Below are 22,713 nucleotides of genomic sequence, written 5' to 3' on the forward strand. Positions count from 1 at the left end.
AGCATCTCTCCCTCCCTCCCAGTCTCTTTTTACAACGGATAATACTTCAAACATATATATATATATATTTTCTGCCACTGTGAGCATCAAAAATGCAATTTCATTTCCACTGCATTTGGGTGTCACTTGAAATATTAGGGACAGATATCCCAAAATGTGGGCAAATAAAAGCAAAACGATCTGTGTGGTGAGACACCATTAATGGAACTGTTTCATTGTGGTGTGTTTTTTTAAACAGGAAAAATCAACTGTTATTTTCCTCAGTTGCAGCTCGGTGGTCTGCAATAACAATAATGAGCCAACGAAGGTCCTAGACAATATGAGGGGAGCTACTTGTATTAGCTATGGTTCAATGACTAATAGCAACAATGAATAATGGTGTGAGCACAGTGATCCCAGTTCTTTAGGAATAAAGGTAACCTCCCAGCGTGTAAACCTTGATTAAGAGCAATCATTCAGCTAATGCTGCCGTTGGTAATGCCAACATGACTACACATAAGAGCATTTAATGAGCACTGGTTTACCATGGTTTCTTTGTGCTCAAGTACCCTTCTCTGTATCCCATATCCAAGTGTGAAATTACAATATCAGATCATATTTAGTTAATTAAACCCATATGACTAATTTAATTTGACTGAAATATGGGGGAAAATGAATAAATCATGGGGGCGTATTTAGCTTGCTAGCGCTGGTGTTAACAGTAATTAAATGTGGGGCAATCTGTAGCCTGTGAAGATAGCTCAAGTCTTTTCTTTCCGTCTACTGTACACATGTGGAAAAACTGTGAGCCAGACGGTTTTTGGGAAGCAGTCTAGCAGAATATTAATGACACGAATGTGGGAGTTTCAAACACAGGAATAAGTGAGTTACAGATGCAGTCCTGTAAAGTAGGCTAGTGCAGTAATAGCCCGCGAATGGTCGTTCCATTAGGAAATATGCACATTTTAGTTAGGGATGAGCCAGTAGAAATATTCCTCCATGATTAGAGCCTGGAGAGTTCAAAGACAGCTGCTTCTGCAACTAGATGGGTGCAAAACACTCACGAGGAAGACGAGAAATCAACTTGTATTTGTCATTTAAGTATTTTATGTTTCACATTTGGCGGGGATTAGAGATGCACATTCTCTCCAGCCCTGTCAGTCCTTGTTATTCGCTTCCAATCTGACAGATGCACGACAGGGTGCTTTATTACATCTCGATAAATGATGCCACCCAAGTCCTGTTTTCCTATCACTAAAAAGCAGATTGTGTTTTGTCACACTCCCTGATGTGCATTGCATTCTGTTTTGTTTCATTTTAGACTCGCTCTCTGATTGATGAGGATTAAGAAACGGATTTTGCCTAATAGGGAACACAGGAACATCCTCATCTGCTGGTAAGGATCCTGATTTATCACCTATTTTTTCATCCAAGCATCAGCTTGTAGGGTGTCACAGATATGCTTCAGCATGATTTCTGCAAACAAGATAAAGATGTCTGCAGTTTGGATTTGGTCTTTTCTTGTGTCATACCAGCTGCTAAACACACAGGTGTTTTGTCCTTGGACAGGAAGCGCTGATGATTGTGTTACACAGTAACTGAGATGGAGTGCTGTGTGCTTTCAAGAAAGAAAGAAAAACAGAACATGTATACATTCAGAAGAGCAGAGAAACATACAGATTTTTCAGTTTTGAGGCACAAGAACTTAAATCATCTTTGAAGAAAAACGCCAAGGCGTTACATTTTCCTTTGATACTGAAATTGATACTACGCTATCAAACGCTTTCTGAGAACAATGTTGGACCACATACACGTCCCTACATACTAAATTAATCGCCATGAGATATCCATTTGTTATAAATGAAAGCATGAGGATTTACATGATCGGGATTGAGGTTTTGATTGGGATTGATGCCGTTTCCCCCTTAGCATGGCAGACAGCTGGTGCTTGTCAGGTAATAGGGCGGTCAGTCACAAGAGCACATAAAAAGTAGTGAAGAATGATATAGTAAGTCATTCCGCACTTCACTGTATCACTCTTCTTCCTCTGATGTGGTCGATTCAGGAGAAAAAAGCCCATTTGAAGGATGTTTACAAGTCCACATCCTTGCATGTGTACTACAGTGGTGATACTGGTCTGGCTTTGCTTCAAGCTGTCCCTAGGGTGTGATACCTGAATAGCACTGTTAGCAGTGCTGAACCAATGGTGAGATACCATGTGTGGCTATTGATCTGCCTCTATCAATATCAATATCAATCTCCAAAAGGAGGACAACTGCAAATCCCCATATCCCCATCCTCCAGTATTGTACCTTCTTCTGCAGAACAGGGCTCCACTACATGCAGAAACATGCAGGAATACTGTGTTCAATTAGCCTTTGAACAGCATGAATATTATAAATTCAGTTATCCCTCAGACTGCATGAATATTAAGTGTTCATTTAAACCTTGGCTAGGAAAAAACACTCCATCAATCCTCATCACAGCATCTAAAAACCTTTGACTGACATGATGGCTACTGTAATTGGGGTGAATGAGGATGAGAGGAAACATCAGACTAAAGGATGTCCCATTATGCCTCCCAACACTTTAAAGTAAAAGGAGACCTTGTCCCTCTGCTTTTGTTTGGGAGGCTGTGCAAAATGTCGACAGTGTAGTTTGTGTACATGTGAAACGGCATCAAAGCGCTGGAAGGTGAATAATTTTTGGTGGCATCTGCACATTCTGCAATATGCTAATGAGCAAAGCTGCAAAAGCCAGATTGCCAGGAGAGAGAAGGGGAGATGGAGAGAGAAAAAAGAGGGAGGGAGCAGAGTGGAAAAGAGAGAAACAGACGGAGGCTGGTGTAAATTATGGATGCAACCTGCGATTTCCAAGAGGAAAAGAAAGGCAGAGAGAAACCTCAAGTCATGCATATCAGATTACGCATTTACCACATTTTCTTATCATGGTCCATGAGCAAACTCGTATACAATCTGGCCTGTGTGTGTGTGTGTGTGTGTGAAAGAGAGAGAGCACCTGCACTTTGATCCACGTCGAGTTGTGTGGAGCTGTGTTGTGCCGTCAAACGTCCTTTAAAGCTGATATGACGTATGTCTAAAGCTGTGTTGACTTTTATTTCGCTATTGATGTTGCGTTTATTTGCATTGTGTTTCTCAGTGTGTGTCCACAGTCACATGGCCCGTGATAGTTCACACATATCATTTTATCATTGAACATGCACGCAGACACACTGCCAGTTCTTTTCTGCAGGGGTCGTCTTTTACTACTTGACATCACTCAAACCACACTGTGGATATTCATATGACAGATGCACGACAAGAAGCTGAGAACCGTTTTCTTTTGTTAAAAAAATTGGCTCTAATTACATTTTTTGCCTGCTTGAGCAATTCCTAGTTAAGTAAAAATGAGTGTTCGTGTCCCACTACCACATCCCACCCTTGTGTGCCAGTCCCCTAACAGCTTGTGTGAATAATGGATCCATTCTTGAGTTATGTCTGTGACTGGGGCCTGTGCAGTGGTGTGGTTTCCCCACCAGAGGTGGAGGTGGAGGAGACGGGAGGGGCTAGTGGTCTGGAAATAACTCTGCCTGGGCTGGGAGCACCTTAGGTGGGCCTCTGTGCCAGCCTCACCTTCCATTAACACGCTTGCACGACAAAAGCACAATTCTGCCAGACAACCTGGCGCATATTATGCACCTATTTTCCAGCTTGGTTGAAAGGAAATATGGTTTGCCTTGCCTCCATTCAGCTGGACTGCCTGAATGATCCCTTCAAAGATGGCTGGAGAGTCAAAAAAGGGGCTGCGATTTCTAAGAATTGGACCGCAGCCACGTTGCACTTAAAGCGAGATGTGTCTGAGCCGGGAACAGAAACTACGAAGCTGCCCTGGATCTTGCCTGCATGTAAATGTGTGTTAATGTGCAAAGTAGGTCATTTATTTGGAGCAGGGACAGCCGTAGCGTGCCTCTCTGGAGCGATGTCAGAGTGGGGAATCATTTCATAAGCAGACACATTGCAGGATTTGGTGCTCTGTGCTCGGGATTTACATATACCGATATTTTGTTAATATGTCAAGCCCAAACCCTAATATACCAGAGGGGGAAGATGAGGGGTGTTGAAGGTGAAAATGGCCATGGTCGATCCAGAGACAGCATCAGTAACCACAACCAGAGATAGCAGCCTAAAAATCAGACTAAATCAGATTACCAAACAAACAGCTAAGAGGATTAATCCTGATCTCTCTCTCTCTTTTTCCATCAGAGGGACATTAAATCTGCAATCTATAAAATCCCTTCAAATGATTTTCTATTTTACTTTACAGCCCTCTTTTTCTGGTCACATATTTGGAGTGAAGCGCTTTCTGCTCTCGGTGAACTCTGCCCTTTTGTTCTGCCTTGAGGCCTCTAGAAATTGCTTTACTAAACAGGGTATCATATCAGTCTTTAAAAATATCTTCATGGGGTACACAAATCTGACCTCCGATCAGATGCTGGACTGCTGGCTGTTAAGCCCCATAATGTTATAATGACGTGTTCCACCCAACACGGTCAGGAATAAACTGTGTTTAAGAGATGCCGGTGCCTCTGTGGCTGTCACCTCAACATGCAGAGCAACGTTTACTGGCCCACACCTAATTAATAAAAACATGATATATGCAAGATAATAATTACGCCTGGCTTTCAGAGATCAAAAATGTTGCAGCTTTTTTTTTTAGAATGAATCTCAGGAATGATTGTTGGTTTCCAGGTAATCATTGGCAGTACAGTATGTTCTCCAGAGAAAAAAAAAGACTAGATTAATTTGGTTAATATTTCATAAAGCTTACAAAGGCAGAGGGCATTTGAGGCTTTTCAGATTATTTGTTCTCAGGCAATATTACACACCACGGTTGAGCTGCTGCGCCACTGCTGCAACGTCTACAGCTCTCAAACACAATGCCAAGACAAGGCACTTGCCATTAAAAGTGTTTGTCTGTGATAGCCTTGTTTGTGAAATGGGAGCCGCTCAGATTTACGCTGCTCCTTTTCCTGTGCCGTGATTGGACTCATAGGGCCCAGTTTTTGCACGGCATCGTATTGCTCTCCTGAGCGCTGGTAACTGCTAACAGATTTGTATTATTATCCTCACTGCTGTTGCTCGTTGATACCAGCTGATTCATCTCACGCACACCTCTGCTAAACACACAAATACGATACTACATTGCTCTCGACAGCCTGACAAACTGACAGTCCCACTCTCAATCACTCCCTCTCGCTCTCTCTGATAGAGCCGTTTATTGTAACCAACAAGACTGTAATCAGCGCAAACCTAATCAAATCATTGCTCCAACAAGCAGCCCTGGCTGCAGGGCTTCCACGAGACACATCTTAGATCAAGAGGCAGGCTCGCTTGAATAGCAGTATGTACTGTAACCAGCTGCTGCATGAAATGTCAGGAGAAGTAGGATTATTTACGAAAATGTCAACGGTAGCATAATCGCTCAGTAGAGGAGTGCCTCATGCTATGTTTTTTATCTCATGTCAGCAGGTGCGATATGTGACTCTGTGTGTGTTTCTGAGTGTGTAGTAATGAAAGCCACTGAGCACAAATGTGGAAGTAAGCAGAATGCTGCTACTGTTGACTGAAACTGGTGTGTGATTGGCAGAGTGTGCAAGCCATTGAGTTAGCCATTAAAGTGTGTGTTTTAGATCCGCACAAACAAACGCACATCTCCAAACCTCCTCATCATCGGCAGCAGGAAAGCTGCCTGGGCACCGGGACAACTTCTCTCCGTGTCTGCGTGTCTGCGCACGCCTGTGTGTATGCGCGTGCGTTTGTGGCGTACGCCTAATTCAGTTGAGGCTCATTCCAAGATTTGGTTAACCGAGTTGGCTCACCCTATCACATTGCCACAGAGTGTGCAGTTGCTCCGGCCTCTGTTTCATTTAGTGGCACCCACGCTCTTGTCCTCTTGCCATGAAAACACACAGACACACATGCTTTTTTCTACACTGCAGCAGACACGTACACACACACACACACACACACACACACACACACACACACACACACACACACACACACACACACACACACACACACACACACACACACACACACACACACACACACATACACAGCTGAATGAGAGAGTGACAAAGTTAGAATGAGAAAGAGGAAAAAATGAGAAAGTACCAATTAAGCTCCTCAGACAGTTCTGCCAACAGACATCAAGGGTTTGGAGGCAGAGGGTGTTTGTCTGTTGTGTGTTTATGTTGGTGAAGGCAGAGAGGTGGGAGGGGATGGGGGGCATTTGACTAGAGGAACGGTCTCTAACTTTGTGTTTTACTGAGACAATTTTGTAGTTTTTAGGTTTTTAAACAACTCATTACAGCGAGGGGTCAGTAACCTGCTGAAGATGCTAGCTTTTTATATTTGTTTGTCTCTTGACAGTTTAGCGCACTGAGGCTGGTGTAAAATGATGCTGTGTGTTCTTTGCCGTTTATATAACATGGTTCACACCACTTTACATCTAAACATATATGACACATGAAGCATTACTGACATTGAGGTGCTTTGGCATCAAATACAATACACATGCAAAAACACATCATGTTGTATTTTACCTGGTTTGTAGGAAGATTTTTTTTGATTAACCTGTAGATTTTATTTTTAATCGAATGATTTGTTTTGTCTGATTGTTGCCCAATGATATTTAATATCATTTAGGTCATAAAATCAGCAAATCCTCACATTTGAGATGGTAAAACCAAATGTTTCTTGTTTTTGCTTGAGAAATGTCCACAAAGATTAATTGATTATCAAAATAGTAGGTTTTATTAATTAGAGCTCAACAAATGTCTTTTTATATTGCATTCAGATTTTCATGTCAGCAACCAGTAGCTAATCCTTAATCCAAACAATCTTAAAGCCAGAAAAACTCTTGCTCTGCTGCCAAATGAAGCCTCCTCCTCTCTTCTGTGTTCACGCTGTGAAACAAAAGGCTAGTTTGGCCAAATCAGGACTGACATCATTGGCAACAGCTGCGGGCTGCATGTACTGTGTGTCCACGCGTGTGTGTGTCTGTGTGTTTACGTCGGGGGTGTGCGTGTGTTACTGTCTGTCAAGATGAGGTGACCTGATTGCTCAGCTGAGCAAGTGAGGGAAGACCCAGCCTCGTGTTGTCAGAGTTGCGTCAATAAAAAACCACGAGATGGACCACAATGCACCCTGGCTGGCAGCCCCTCCCCACTCAAACCCCCTTAATGTTTTGTGGATGTGCCATGCTCACCCCCCTAGTCACACACACACACACACATACACACACACACTGGCACTTCTGACCATGCCAAAGCAGATTTGGAGATGAAAAATGATCCACCGCTGGCCGTGCACTGCTGTATCAGCTCCCAGCTATAGAGTGGTGGGTCAGGCCAAATCCTGTTTAAAGAGCCTTTATCCTTATTGCTGTAAAGAAAGAGTTAGTTACAACTAGACCTCTCCTCTCGCTCCATAAATTCTGTTCACCTCTATGACAGAGACGCCTACCTACAGCAACCACAGTTAGTCCAGGTCAGTTTAATGCAGCTGATTCCATCAATAACTTCCACCTTTTCTATTAGTATTTTATTCAAGATGGGAAACCAAAGAAATCTTCACAGTGTGATGTGGGAGTTTTTTTATTTTTATTCAACCAGCTACAGTGGCTGACAGTCTGTAAAACCTGCAATGAAACATGTCTCATTCTGCCTTAAGGAGCTGTTAACCCACTTAAATGAATTTAATTTGTTTAGGTTTCAGTGGAGAGTTTTGCTATTACACGATGGCCTAAATGCTGTTGTAAGAGGCTTTTCCTTTCTAAGAATACAGATTTAAAGGACCTACAGAGATTGGATCCTTTTCAGCTTTAATATATGATTCTGTTCAAAGAGATAATGTAGCAGTACAAAGCACTGAATATTGGCAGCTTTAGTTAAAAAAGATGTACAGTATTTGATACGAGCATTGGCCTTCAGATAACAATATCAAGCAAACACTAGTTTGTTAGTGCCAGTAAATGGTGGGTGGCCTCATCATTCACCCCTCTCAGCATGAGCGCCTTCTCAACACATACACACACATGCACAAGCAGGAATGGCCCCCGACCGCCTGGGGCCTCACCCCAGTGTCCCTGTGGCGAGCCGTGTGTTTGTGTGTGAGGCTTAATAACCTTACTATGGCCATCCCACCCCTGCTGTTCTGTCTTATTACTCCCTGTACCTTTTCTGTTTTGTCCAGAGGAGGGAAAAGAGATAGGATGGATTTCAAGCAGCACCTTGTGGGGTAGGGTATGGGGGTGGGCTGGGGGTGGGGGTGGGGGGTAAAGGCTGGAATGAGAGCTGAAGGGCAGGAAGACTGAGGGTGAGGAGGAAAATTGAAGAGAGGGGAAACAGAGAGAGAGAAAAGCAGAGAATGGAGTGGAAGGTGGGGGCTGTAGCAGCAGTAGCAGCAGTATTGACGTAGTTCAGATAAGTGAAGGATTAGTGGATCCACAATGAGCCTGGAGCTGCTGCTCCCCCATTCAACAGCCAGTGGTGAAGTGGCTTGTCTTAATGAACCGTGAAAAGTAAAAGGACATGCTTGCATACATGTGCACACATAGACATGCCATTTATACAGTACATATGTTTGTTTTATCAACATCAATTCATTATCCAGTGAATATATGTGCTCATTGAGTCTTGGAGTGCAGCCTTCACTGCTTTACATGCATCCTGGCTCTCTAACCACTGTTCTTCTATTTCCTTATTAGGGCTAATTACATATACAGTAGATAGGAGTCATGCACATATACTGGTATTGTTTAAAATGTTTAGATATTGTGTCAATAAAATTCCTGAGCTTTGATACAAATAGCATAATGATACTTTTCCCAATTAGTTTCTTACAGGAATATTAAAGAATACGTCTGTTGATGATGTCTTATAGACATTAAACAAGTACTGTCTGTGTAGCCAAAGCCTGATGCAGCTTATTCCTTTAAAAATACATCAATGAGCCACACTGTTGCCCTGGGTTACATGTCCCTTTATTGCCATGAACCTGGGCACCCTGGTGTATTTCGACTCTATTCCACACACACTACTGTCCTGTAAATACTCACTAGAGCACCAAATCTGCAGCTGAAAATAGTCCCAAATAAATAAGCTGTTAACTCCTTTGTTTAAACTACTGTTTCCAGGTTTTTATAAAAAAAGATCTTGTAAACAACACCAAGAATCTGAATGAATCAGAGGTAAAAAACACAGCAGTTCTGCTACTTGCTCCTCCACTTTTTCTCTTCATAGAAGAGTCGACATGTCTACTGTAGAAACATGAGCAGTGCTTACTAACTGTGTCTCTTTTGTTACTCTCTCCAAACACACTCGCCCACTACAGCAGGCACAATAGACAGTCATCCTAATATCTGCTGCTCATGTTGTGAAATGCTTGTTTAAAGTTAGAGCTGCTTGTGTGTGTGTGTGTGTGTGTGTGTGTGAAGATAATGACACACAAGACTCGCTTGAGTGCGGGTTTTGTGTGTCACTGAAAGCACCTTTATGTGCCTGTGGAATTGTTTGTGCCCAGTGTATTGCGTGTGTACGTGTATGTGTGTGTTTTGTACATTTGTCAGTGTGTGTGGTGGGGTTTTATGTGTGTGTCTGTATCCACATGCATCATCGAGAATCCGGAGAGTCAGGTGTCCGTCTGGTTTCATGTCAGAGTGGAAACCCAAAGTCTCAGATTTCAGCCCAGGGTCACCTGTCCTTCTCCGTGGGCCTCAGAAGCTAAAGTTTACACCGTTGATTTATGGTGAGGGATGGACCGGTCAGGCTGGACTGCCACACACACACACACACACACACACACACACACACACACACACACACACACACACACACACACACACACACACACACACACACACACACACAAACAAACAAACAAACAAACAAACAAACAAACAAACAAACACACAAACACACACACAGAGAAAGAGAGAGAGATCATTGTCACTTTTGGGAACATTTCATAGACCATCACCACCACTTGCCTGACCTGAACCCTAACCTTAACATAACCCTAAACTAACCCTAACCTTAACCACTGACCCAATAATCAGCCTTTCCCCATTTGGGGACACAGCTTTTGTCCCCTGTTAGACAAGCCATCTCCAATTAACTGGTCCTTAGTCTGAAATTGATCCTGAAATGCAGCCTTTAACAGACCACACACCCAAAATACACAAATGCAAAACATGTACGAGGACAAATTAGATGTGTTTTCCTATTCCAGTTTTCAATTGTTTACAGTAAATTCAAGTTATGTTCAAAAGCAACGTTACAATGAATACACTGCATTTTCTCGTATACCACCGCAAATACTGTAAATATTGTCCTCCAGCTTGAGTTTATTGGTAAAAATATCCACATTCTACCCTTATATGTGCTTACATTTAACAACCCATCTCTGTGCTGCAACTCACAAATATTTTCCGTATAGGTTCAATCTGCTGCTCATTTCTTGATCAGTTGTTAAACATATAAGATGTTTAAAAAAAATAAATAAATCGCAGGGTTTCAAACCCCAAGATATCTTACTTATTATCATATAAGATGAAAAAAAGCAGCAAATGTTCCCACTGGAGAAACTGAGACCTGCAATTGTTCAGTATTCTTTATAGCAGGTTAATTTTCTGTTGGTAGATTAATTAATGACTGTAATTGATTAAATGTTAAATAATCCCTTGCAGACATACATTCATTCATTCATTTCTTGATTCATTTATAATGTTTCATTGCGTATTCTTATTCAGCATCACAGGGGACTGGAAACACACTGAGACAACTCATCTTCCATTTATTTTTGTATAAAATGTTAAAAGAGAATTACACATATTTGGGTATTCATCAAACATTTACCAACTTGGATTTGTTCTTGGTCTTTCTGAATGAAATTTAATGACTCAGATCTCTGAATTTTTTGATACCAAAGGCTATGAATGCAGGTGGTCCTCCATGCTTCCAAGTTAATGTTAATGCATTCACACCAATGTATCTTTTGGTCTGAATGTTTTTAATGTATAAATGTTCTTGCAACTGAACAAAGGTGACAAATCTGGCTTTTACGTGTGCTCGTACAAAGTTACTTGCTCATACTGTAATGTACATGCCGCCACATCCTGACAGTTTCATTGTAACAAGTGATTGTTTCCTCAGAGCACTTGCAGGCTTAAATAATTAGTGGAAACTGTCGTCAATCTGACATGTGTGTGCATCAGGAAAATAATAGTACAGTGACACTGAAGTCACGCAGGGCACATTTTCTGTCTTTTTCTGTCAGTCTTTCTCTCCCTCTTGTTTTCTTCCATTCGACCCCCCCCCCCCACCCCCCCACCCAAATCCCCCTCCTACTCTTTCCTACTCTACCTCTCTCTCTCATACAGGAACTGGCCAATTTCCTGAGCCTGTTTTTTCCATTTGGCTTCCCTGTGTATGTATCTTTTACACACGTATGTTTCTGGGTTCCTCTGTTTGTGCCTCTTCGTCATCCTCTGTGTCTGACTTGCTTTCAGCTAACAGCTTAAAATGTCACAACGGTTTAATTTCATGGGGGCGAGCCAGTTTGAGAATGACCCAGTGCGCTCAGTGGAGTTTGAGTCAGTTTTTCAGCTTCGTGCTCCTACGTCAGAATATTTGACAGAATGATTAGTAACATTTTTATCACAGTACATTGGAGTGTCCTGTTGTATGAAAAGATTTGTTTTTAAGTTATGTATGACAACATATTGCAATTCATTTTTTCGACTTGTAATTTTTTCTATGAATAAAATTAGTCCAGGCCTGTTGCATGAGTCATATAGAGTCTAATAGATAAAGCTTTAATTTGAATGAGATTTGATATAAAATGTTACCAAAATCCAAAAGTTCTCACTCTCTCACACTCCTGTCTCTGGTGCTAATCTGTCCAGAGATGGTATTCTGTCATCCATCTACACGACTGTCACATCCTCTTGACTGTCTCCCACCTAAGTCATGAACCACTTTTGCTTTAGCACGATTTTGGGCATCTAATCTCACGTGTCAAACCATCCTGTCTTTATTCATATCATGGCATAGCGATGCAATGACATGGCGTTGACAGCTGGAGCAGTATTTTATCTTTTTTTTTTCTTTCTGGGTCTCCTAATAGTGCTGCTGACACTTCAAATTTCCAACAGCAGGATGTCAAGTGCTGCAGTACAAATTCTTCTTTTCGCTCAATTTTGTGAATGAAACTTGCCCTCAAGCAGAGAGAAACAGGTAGCCTTACATCATAGTAATTAGGAGGCAATTAAGCAATCAGATCTCACAAACACATTTACTCATGAACAGGTGGTATTCATCGAGTAAACCACCAATTTGCAAGAAGTTTGTGTAGTTTAAGACTTTGCAGAAGTATTGTATGTCAAAAATATATACAAATGATCACATACTATAAGGCTTTTTGACTCTGAGGATTTGATTTCATGGATGGCAAGGTGTTTAAATATGGCACATGTGCAGAAAAGCACTGGTCAGCAGTATAGAAAAACTCAACTGAAGCTATTACAGAGAAAGCAGTGTCATTTTTGTGTGTGTTAGCCTCATTAAACATAAGCATGAGTTGAACGGTCACGCTCATCAGTGTGTTCCTATAATGGCCACTTGGCCAGCTGTGGCAGACCAGCTTTGGTCAAAGCTGACCAGTGTTCCCTCTGCCTCCAAACCTGACCAACAAACAGAACAGGTTTGCAAATGGTTTTCCTATTCAGATTGAAGCAATTGCTATTCGACATAAACTTCTTTTACTGTCTGCTGTCGGCAAGTTTGTGTGTATTTGTTGCGTGTATGTGTATGTGTGTGTGTGTGTGTGGGGCCAGTGCTGCCTCAGTTGATGTGGGAGATCCTTATTGCCCCCGGCACAGTGGCTCATGAAAATCAATGTTTGATTTGCCGGCTAGTTGATAAAGGATTTAATGCTGAAACATGCCCCCACTTTCTACTGCCCTGCTCACAGTAAAGAAATTGCCTTATTGAGTTAATTTGTTCATTTTGCTTTCATTCTTGCCTGTGTTTGCAAAGTGGCGGTATTTGCCTCTGATCGTGTGTGTGTGTGTGTGTGTGTGTGTGTGTGTGTGTGTGTGTGTGTGTGTGTGTGTGTGTGTGTGTGTGTGTGTGTGTGTGTGTGTGTGTGTGTGTGTGTGTGTGTGTGTGTGTGTGTGTGTGTGTGTGTGTGTGTGTGTGTGTGTGTGAGAATTGAATGTGCCGGCAGGTAATAAGATAGCTGTGATTACCTGACCGGCCTTGTGTCCGCTCGCTGTTGACTTCAGATATGTATGTGTGTGTATGCCGTGTCCAGAGTGGTGTATAACCCCCCTCCCGTGCTCCCTGCTCTTGTGTGTGTGTATCGACCAGACTTTGGAATGGAGAAACGCCTGCCCAGCACACAAAATCAATGGTTGCTGTTTTCTCTCCTCCAACGGCCTCCTGTTATCTGCAATGAATACAAAGCACATATTGTTGTGCACAAGACACACACTCATACACCTCATCTTTGTGTCCCACTCCCCATTCCACTACTGTGGCAGGTCACACATAGACCCACAGGAGATTGGGCTAAATAACAAGTCAGTTACAAGTAATTGGAAGAAATATGGCTCTTGGCATGTGTTTTCTCGTTCGGAGTGTGTTTGCAGCCGAGTCTTCTGTCACCTAACAAGACGTGAGTGAGACCTACAGTGCCGCAGCTTGCATCAGACTGCAAAGTTTATTATTTCTCCTGCTACATACACTCCGCTGTGCCAGCAAATCAAACAAGGCAGCCAAGAGTGTGAATGAAACATCATCCGTCATCCATTGTGTTGAGTAGCATCGGCAAAGTGGCCGACAAGTGTTTATTTAGTCAGTGGGCAGTCCATTTCATTTCAGGCACGAGGATAAGATCCAGCCTATTTTCGGCATTATGCAAGTTTCCCTCTCTTTCTCTCACTGTCCTAAACTCTTTCTTTCTCGTTGTCTGCCTCTCTGATAGGGATTATAGGTGGTGGCAGGAGGAGGAGGGGAGGCGAAAGATTAGCGGCTGCCGTCCGGCGGGTCCGTCTGTCTGCCGTCAGAATATAGAATTCATTTGTGTGATCCAGATGCTTATGCTCAGCTCTCTGTTTGTGTGTGTGTTGCTCAGTCAGAGGAGAGGATTGGCCACTGGGCCAGAGGTGGGGGGGTGTTCGGTGGTGTGGGGAGGGGGGCTAGCTCACATCCGCTAGGCAGCTTTTGTACTCGCATCAAAGAGAACGTCCACGGCCTGACGTCTACTCGCTCTGTTTAGCCACCCTGACAGTGTACAGTATACACAAAGATGTGTAACGATGTATGCTTGTAGCACACAAATCGTGTGTCGCTCAGCAGGGCCATTCATTCTCTACTTATAAACAGCTTTGGCATTCATTCTTAGAAACTCTATAGGCTCATTTTCTGGCTATGATACTGATATAACATTCATTTATCAAGGATAAGGCGCCAAACATTTGTTTCCAGGTTCTCAGAGGATGGTAGTGTAAAATCTCAATACTCTCTTTCAATACAAAAAGCTGACATTCTTATCGTTTTATCCACCAATATCTGATTTAAAACCACTCTTTTGTTAGATGTGGGAAAGTGTAAAGGGCATATTTTAATGCTAGACAGCCAAACATTAAATTGGAGTGAAGACAGATAGAGCAGACTGGGGCAGTGTTAACAGGCAGTGTTGGGGTTACTAGAAAGGGAGTGGGGTCCTTTGTTGTGGCTGGCTACTTCATACATCCAGGATGGGAACGGGATTGATGGATGGTCCCAGACTGGAGATTTCATGGAGGGCTTCAGAGCAGGATGCTAGAGGAGGTCTGTGGTCCCTGAAGGAAGTAGTGTTGGAAGGAGGGGGGCTAGAGAGAGAGAGAGAGGCAAATAGACCTGTCATTAATCAAACTCCCTCCACCTGCCACCTCTCCTCTCTACCTCCTGTCCTCTCTTTCTCAGTCCTGCCACCCACATTTTAACCCCCCCCCCTTCTTCCTAACCATTTTTTTGTTCCAAGTCCAAGTGCTCCATTGTCCTCCATTATAAGCAGCCTTTCACAGCCTTCGAGTTGCAGGCAGCGTACTCATGCTCAAACATCACTTTGGGAGGTGTTTAATGCTATTACGAGGTGGCAGCCGAGGCACTATGCCCTCCAACAAGGAGAGATGGACTTGCGCCGGGGCTAAACGCGACTTAGTTTTCTTAATTCACTTAAACTCGGGTGCTTCTGCTCCTTACCACCAGACCTCTTAATTTCCTGGTGGGAGCAACCCCCTCAGACCACTGTAATGCGAAGGTTTGCTCTTTGTGTTGCTTTGAGGTCAGTAAGAACATTATGAGGTGCTTTGACAGGTCAGAAGTCTCGACTTGAGCTGCGTCTGTGTTTTATTTGCTAACTGTACTTTTCCCACCGCCGTCTGGCTAAGGAGGATTGGCCTCTCGGCTTACGGGCAGTGTCATAGTGGAGTGGACATGTACGTGTAGGCCACGGCCCTTGGTGTGTCACAGAGGGAGTTGGGACTGCTGAAGAGATTCAATCACCCTCTTAAGTCCATAGTAGCTAATCCTTCCTCTCTGTCCCTTTTAACATAATGAAAAGTTTTTTTTTTTTCTGTGTTTAAGTTTATTGGAAGAATGATTGATATAATCTGCTGTCTATCTGTAAGAGCAGGAGTCTAGGGCTAGACCACATGGCTAAGATCAGTTAGAATTGAAATGATTTGTTGATAAATTGAGAAGAAACAAAAATCATAATTTTGATAATCGTCAGTTAGTCATTCAGATCATTTTCTATGCTAAAAAGCCAAATATTCAGTGTTTCCAACTCAAATGTTAATATTTGCTGTTTTTGTTTTGTTTTCTATGATATTAAATTGAACATCTTTGGGTTTTGGACTGCCAATCAAACAAAACAAGCACCTTCAAGACGTCACCCTGGAAATGTTTCACTATGTTCTTGGTATTTATATAGACTAAATGATTAATCGGTTAATTGAGAAAATAATTAGCAGGTTAATTGATGATTAAAATAATAGCTAGTTGTGGCCAAAACAATATCGCTGTATTATTTATGTGATAATTATAATATCATTGTTTTCTGATTTTGGTATACAGAATGCTCACACCACATGAATCTGAAATCTGTTGCAGTACATGAGTCCAAACTCTTCACATGTGCTTCACATGACAGTAAAAAATGTTGCTTCATTCATTTGGACGACTGAAATTTAACATGGTCCTGAAAGTCAATAATGTTAAATCTTGGTGGGTGACAAAGTGAATCATGGAGAACATACAGAAGCATAATTGTTGTATATTCTACTTTTATATAATTGGAGTCAGGGTCTTATTATATTTCATCACTCTCATTTCACGCAGTCTATTCAGAATAAGTCTTCCTAGTATGGTAAAGATATTAATACAGTAGTTATGCAACAAACTACTAACAACAATGGTCAAAATAGAGGAATAATTCAACACCTTAATCTTTGCCTCTTTCTGTAGAAGTGTCCAGCATTTCTTCCTTATCTACAATCTCTTGCCTATATATTAAATGAGCAACAGTGTGGGCTCATTAAAAATGCATGCTGCGCATTGAGCTTAGGAGACCAATTATCCCACCTAGCTCCTTTACAATGGCTGCTAATAAAAGCTCCTGCAGTCGGCCACTCCCCGATTGCTTCACTGCCTCAACCACTCTCACCCCTCACCTCTCCCTTTCTCTCCCTCCCTCGCTCTCCCGTCTCCATCTCCCTCTCCAGCCGCCTGTTGTCTTCACACCAGATCATCAGTGAACAGGCTTTTCACTGGATTTGATGGAGTGCAGTGTTTTGATCTGTTGGGATTTGCGCGTGTGTGTATGTGGGTTTTCTAATGCTGCTGCTCTCTGCAGGTGGCAGCGGACAATGGTATCACAGAGAGGCAGACATTCGAGTGTGCGCACACAGACAAAAACACACAACCGCATGGCACACGCGAAAAACATACAGGCTCACATGTGTAAACATATAGATGAGCCTGTTACTGTGCACATTGCTGCTTTTTGACAGGAGTGTCTTGAGAAGATCAGAGAGCCTGGAGCACAGAGGCTGTTTCCCGCCACATACCGTACATCAAATATGGATGCGTGTGGGAAGCAACTGCATCATTGGAGCACTTTAAAGCCCCCATACAGGCAACCTGCTCATCAAACGGCTGCCATCACAACCATATGCATACATATGGAACTCTATAACGTACAACCCCCACCTCTTATTTGTACACACATGTTTGTTTGTGCATCGTTGGAGGTATACCCTTTGAGGATCAAACGCGGAGAGTTTTACTTCACAACAGGCGTTTAAACAGCATAAGAAAAGAAAGGTGATGTGATGCTGTTTCCATAGCTAATGATCATGTTTGTTTTAAGCGTATACATCAGTGCACAGGGCGAGTTGTCACCACCTTCCTGCACTTCAAACAACAAAGAAGTGATGGATTTACAGTGCACTGAAATCTGCCACAGTGCAGCCAACTATCTACTTTAGTACTGAAAAATAATCCGCAGTTTTCATGATCAACTAATTCATCAAACACAAAACAGTCACTGTTCCCAACTTCCGAAATGTGTCTTTCATCCCAGTCTTACACACATTACTGTAGATTGAATATCTTTCTTTCTGTTTTGATTGTAAGACATCACTGTGTATTATTATTTTCCGACAATTTGTACACATAAAAATTATCGACAGATTAATCGACAGTGACAATAATCCTCAGCCGCAGCCTTTCTTTGCTTTAGCGTGTCATTTTAATTGGCCACAAAAGCTGTCAAGGCCAGGAGCCAGATTTGATTTGATATGTTCGCTGGCTGAGGAAAGCCTTCCTTCACTCCCTGTAGGTGTTGTTAAAATCAGACTGACTTCATTAATAGTGTGATCTGGATGTAATTAAGAATGAGCGGAGGGCAGGCAGGCAGGCAGGCAAGGAGAGAGAGAGAGAGAGAGAGAGAGAGAGAGAGAGAGAGATTCCCCTCCCAGCTCTCTTTTTTTAAATCCTCTGTCGCCGGTGTTGACAGGTCAGGAAGAGAAAACTTGAGAGAGTAAGTGGAGTGGGATTTAGATGAAGCTTGATCCTCTGCGTGTCATCTTCTTGTAACACCTTTTTCATGAGAAAGGTCCATTACAGCTGGTAAACACTGGGAGCGCTGGGCTATCATTGCATTCTGAGATGTTTTGGCACATTTGTCCATGATTAGTCTGCCTGCCTGCCTTTGTTCCCGCTTGTACACAACACGCACACACACACTAGTTTCTCGTGTTTACGCGGCACTGGGTGGAAAACATAAATTGGAGACAGAGCGTTCCCCGTCTGCGGGGCTTGGAAGAGGGTTTGGGCTTGGAAAGCTGGCTTTCCTCTCAGGAAGTGTTGTTCCTCACCGCTCTCCATAAACACTAGAAAAGAGACCCAAAGAAAATGTCCCAGACTCACTATTTCCACTGTAAACACGCAGACATACACATATTATACTGCTCCCTCTCTCCATTTCTCTGTTTCTCTTTCTCCTGGTCGGAAGGCTGTATAGTTTCTCAGAGGAACATACAGTGTACACGATACAGAAAACCACATCCTGATTTATGAGGATCAGCTGCCTCAACTTTTTAAGGCTTTGAAAAGTCCTGACACTCTTTATGCACACAAACAACTAGCATGTAGAGACAAAAGGTTACCCTTTACTCATGCAACACTTACCCTTTCACATCCAAAGCTTTTTATTGCGACACTGCTGTCACTAGAAAATGAAGCCGTAAAAAAAAAAATCAGGATTTGCTGGTTTATGTTGAACCCCCCAGGTGAAAATGCTGCTACTTTGCAAGTGAATTACCTCTCTGAGCAGCGTAAATGTTACTTTTCATTCCTTAACAAGTGGTTGGCTCGCAGTTCCCTCTCTTGTGCGCTGCAAGTTAATAAATCTGCACCAGTGAGAGAAAGAAAAAAGAAAAAAAAACTCTTTCCATCAATTTTAGTTGTCATGTCATTTATTCCCGTGCTGGAGCATTATGCTGTGAAAATATCATCGCTAAGTCACCAAAACCACCAAATAAGACTGGAAATGTTCACAGTTTATCATTGTCAGGGCTCAGATTTGACAACAGGGAGCAGGATGCTGTAATCTATCAGCTTCTGCTATCGCCAAGACAAATTGGCCACAATGATTTACATGCAGTTTTTTATTTTTTTAATCAACAAAGTCCTGTCTCTCCCTGTCACTCATAACACTGCAGATGAGTACAGATTGCTGCAGATGATTTGCTTTCTTGCACTACCAGCCAGGTCTTACCTTTCGCTGCTATTCTCTCCATGGTGGTAAAAACACTGAGCTCACTTTACCACCCAGCTGGATTACACTGCACCCTAACCTGCAAGTGTGTGCAAGTGTGTAGAGAGGGATAGAGGCAGAGCAAAAGAGTGTCAGAGAGAGAAGGAGAGAGGTTAGAAACCCCTTTTTTATTACATTTCCTCTGCAGTGAAAGAGGAGGCAAGATGGACACTCCATATCTCCCCGCTGCGCCAGAAAACTCATCTAAATGGAAAACACATTGTCTTCATTATTTTGCGAGAGCTGAAAGAACAGGGTTGTCATGGTAACAGCCATCTGAGTGAGCACAAGCGGGCGGCCGAGGGGCTGGTTTTAGGGCCAGAGGAATGGAGAGAGAGAGAAAAAGAGAGAAAGAAAACAGGATGAGTAGGGAGGGCGGGAGGGAGGGAACAAGGAGTGGGGGTGGCGGAAAGAGAGGAGAGGGGACTGAGATGAAGAGCGTGAAGATGGAAGGAAGACAATAGAGATGGAGGGAAGAAAAATAGGACATTGTTAGGGTGAAATGGGCAGAGAGGAAAGAAAGCAACTGGCGTGATGGAGAGAAGATGAGGAGAAAAAAAAGGGGAGACAGAGTGAAGGGTTCATGAGAGGAAGCAGGGAGTGTCTTTTCCAGTGTAGCCAGGCAGTGCAAATGACCAGTTAGTGGCTCTCAGAGAGCATTTCCTTATTAATTTCAAGGGGCAGCAAGATGGTAGATTTAACATCTTAGGGAATCTCTTCCCTTGTCTAACTACAGCCCCACTGGTGCTCTCTCTGTGTGTGTGTGTGTGTGTGTGTGTGTGTGTGTGTGTGTGTGTGTGTGTGTGTGTGTGTGTGTGTGTGTGTGTGTGTGTGTGCAAATGCCTTAGACTGCATACTGATGTACAGGCAAGGGAAGAGCTATCTTTGCCTGCTGAGCTAACATTAGAAGACCTGGTGCTTTGGTAAACTCCAGCCACTTCTGCCCAGCCAGCGCCCCAGCGGTGATCGACAACCTGCCTGCTGCTGTCTTTATTAGTCACTGCCTCGGATCAGCCCATGGCAGCAGCAGGCCCGACATCATAACGCCCTTCATCAAATATTTACCCCACCTGAATCTACAACGTGCACCAAGGCCACATCAAACAGAAAAGCAAGTGAAGTGCCAAGGCGATATGTAATCCAGTACAGTCAAAGGATGAAGTGATTAACCAATTTCATCATTAAACACGCTTTAAAATGTCACAGTGGCAGAAGTTACACCGTGGAACCAAAACAAACCTGGTGCACCAACTTAAAGTGCCATGCCGCAAAAAGTTTTGAGGATTTTGGATACATAAAGACTGGCCAGGTTCAAGAAGACAGATCACCAATTTGTAAAACTTGTCGAAAGGATTTCTAAAGGATTCAACACCTTTATCTTTATGCAACTGTGAGATCAGTACAATTACTTAATGAAACATTGAGTTGGTAGGAATTAAATATAAAAGTGTCATTTGCAATCAATAAAGTAGAGGTGACTTAGGCTTTCAGTGCAACATAAACCGATGGCAACAAAGCAGGAAAAGGAGCACCATAGCACGGGATTCCAATTAATTACATTTTCATTTTAGTGATTAATAACACCCACATAAGACATGTTCTCAATTTCTTTTTTTTTTTTTTTTTTACTATAATAGACAGGATTTTCTCGTGGCACATGTAAAATTAGATCAATTACTAAAACAGATAATTAAAAATGCATTAAACAGCAGGTATGGATGATAATAAAACACATCAGCATAGTATTTTCTTTTCCCCTTAGGGGATCAATACATTTCATCTTAATCTTACAGTAATAATAATAATTAAAATTACTACAGTATATTTTAAATATTAGAAATCAACTCAAGTCATTACTGCAATGTCCAGTTGGCGCTCATCATGGCATGGATTATTAATTTTCATTTTTCTTATTCACTTTTAGCCTCAGACTTCCTCTGTACTGCTGCAATTCAACCCTGTGTTGCAGAATCCTCGGCAAAGTGTTTGTCTTCCGCTCCCTCCTCAAAACAAAACACACTCGTATGATTTTATCCATCCGTAGTATTGTGAAATAAATGAGTGCATAATTCAAAGCAATATTTTTTCCCCCAGATTATATTTGTACCATCAGAATCTAAAATCGTTGCATCCTTGTCCAATCACTCTCCTTGTCAACTCCATTCTCTTCTGAGGTTGGCGGATTTTCATGACACTCCTGTCAGTTTAGCGTCAACTGGAGGATTAGGACTATTGCCGCAGAGAAAGGGACTTAGATGATTGTTTATTTACAAGTTGTTTCTGTTCTGCTGTCTCTGTGTTACATAGCCAGTGGTATTGATGTGACTGAAACCTGACACAACGTAGTTTTGACAGCAATCAGGCGATTAAGGAAATTAAAGTAATTGCTTAAGTCTTTGTCTTTGTAAATACTTGGCTTGGCTTTGACATCCATCGGGATCTGACATCCAACCTTGTGCTTCCTCAAAGGAGCCATATCATTATCATTATTGTTTGTGGTTTGGAAATGGGATGGAGTTAAAGAATCAAAACACACACACTGTCAGATTAGATTAGATTTATCACAGATGGAGCCATCATCGCAGAAGTGTCGGTTTTTCAGAGATTCTTGCCGCATTGCTACTCCAGCGCTAGTTTTTTTGTCCTGGGATCAAGCATTTTCTTAAGAGGAACATCCAGATTTGTTCAAGATAAACAGAAAAAGCCATCAGAGCTTCACAAAATCTCTCAGCACTGAAGCCATGGGGAAATTATGATTTTTCTCTCATCAGCTCCCTCCAGATGTGCAATCATGGTCAAAGGAGGAGCGAGGGCTGTGGCATGTGATTGACCAGCACTTAGGGTAAGAGACAGCGTGCACTCGCTTCGGCTGTTTGGCTGCGCTAGCTGGCTGGCTGGCCAGCTGCGTGGCTGCCTGTAGGTCTTAGTGATTCATGTCACACTGTAATTGGTTTACCTGCTCCCTGTGTGTCTGCGCTCTGAGAGGACCAAAACAAATTACCCAGGGATGACCTCTCACCATCGTTCTCTCCTGCTCTGCAACCATTTCCCCCTATCTCTCCCCGCACGTCTCTCCCTGCCTCCCACTACATGTAATATGTTGTGCGAGTGTTTTTCTCTCTCCCGCTCTCTCTTCCCATCTATTTGTCTGTCTCATCCTGCCGCACTCCCTTCTACATACCTCGAATCTCAGCAGCAGAGGCAGAACATTTCAGAGCGAAAGTAGATCAGATCACAAATAGACACATTAAAGCCTCTTCAGGGTTGAAGATGTGTGTGTTTCTGTGTTTGCCTGCAATGT

At 42.6% G+C, this 22,713-nt stretch overlaps 1 protein-coding gene across 1 annotated transcript in view; it reads left to right on the plus strand.

The window, feature by feature from the left end:
• zmiz1a (zinc finger, MIZ-type containing 1a) overlaps window positions 1–22,713 on the plus strand; it is a 101,913-nt gene that overhangs the window by 38,188 nt on the left and 41,012 nt on the right. The window contains exon 3 of the mRNA XM_062430133.1: window positions 1,301–1,375. The gene's annotated coding sequence lies outside the window, so the exon portion shown is untranslated. The remainder of the gene's footprint in view (window positions 1–1,300; window positions 1,376–22,713) is intronic.

This window comes from Scomber scombrus, chromosome 12, assembly GCF_963691925.1.
Source record: "Scomber scombrus chromosome 12, fScoSco1.1, whole genome shotgun sequence".
Lineage (NCBI taxonomy): Eukaryota > Metazoa > Chordata > Actinopteri > Scombriformes > Scombridae > Scomber > Scomber scombrus.